The sequence below is a fragment of the Sphaeroforma arctica genome (assembly GCF_001186125.1).
Source record: "Sphaeroforma arctica JP610 unplaced genomic scaffold supercont1.703, whole genome shotgun sequence".
Classification (NCBI taxonomy): domain Eukaryota; class Ichthyosporea; order Ichthyophonida; genus Sphaeroforma; species Sphaeroforma arctica.
In genome coordinates, this window is record NW_014039855.1 from 1 (window position 1) to 987 (window position 987).

Here is a 987-nt window from a genome sequence, read left to right on the forward strand (position 1 = left end):
TAAAAATAGGTGTATATATATATGTATATATATATAAATATATACACATACATTTGTGTACGAGATATAGCTAAAGTTAAAGTACCCATCTGTATAGGATGGATTGACCATAGACTATTGCGAATATTGTTGATTATATGTCATTATATGTCATTCATACATCAATGCCATCACTAACTCAGCAGGTTAGTAGGTGTTCCTTATATTGGTTGCTTATATATTAAATGCACATAGACGGACATATACAGGTGCAGTTCATGTGTGTGCTTGACCTTCTATCCTCAGATTCAAACCGCCGATGCATTTTTCTCATAGTTTTGTATTTTAACCCAGCAAATGGCCTGGCAGTTTTGCGGAAAGACCTAGCCGATTCATCCGATACGACGCGAAAGGTAAGCACACACCACTAAACAGTGTGATGTTGTATTCTGGTTAGCATACGAATTGTACTGTTTTTAAATGGTATTTATTTGGGTCTATACATACAAATATCAATTATTTGATCTTCTTTATTGTGCATTTATTATGCACGTTGCTGTTTTATCAAAATCACATGCTAAGAAACTGAGTGATATTCTTTTCTGGTCAATATATAAGCTGTATTGTTTAAATGGCATTTATTGGTTTATATTATCATGCATTTTTTGGTTAATGTCAGATCTCTTGTGTACAACATACATTTATCAATTTATACGATTAACTATAAATACATATAGTAAGTATATAGAGGTAGTGAATTTTTTTCAGAGCATACTGAAGATGACTTTTTGTGATCATTTTAAGCGTATGTGTTTTTGGACCGGGCCTTGCTGTGTATATAATATTTCATGACGACATAAAGTCTATAAGACGACATTGACTATGGTATCTAGCCTTTGTGCAAAAGTGTGTATATTTATACTCGATATATATATATATTATATATGTATATATGTATATATGTGTATATCTATATATATATTATATATGTATATATGTATATATGTA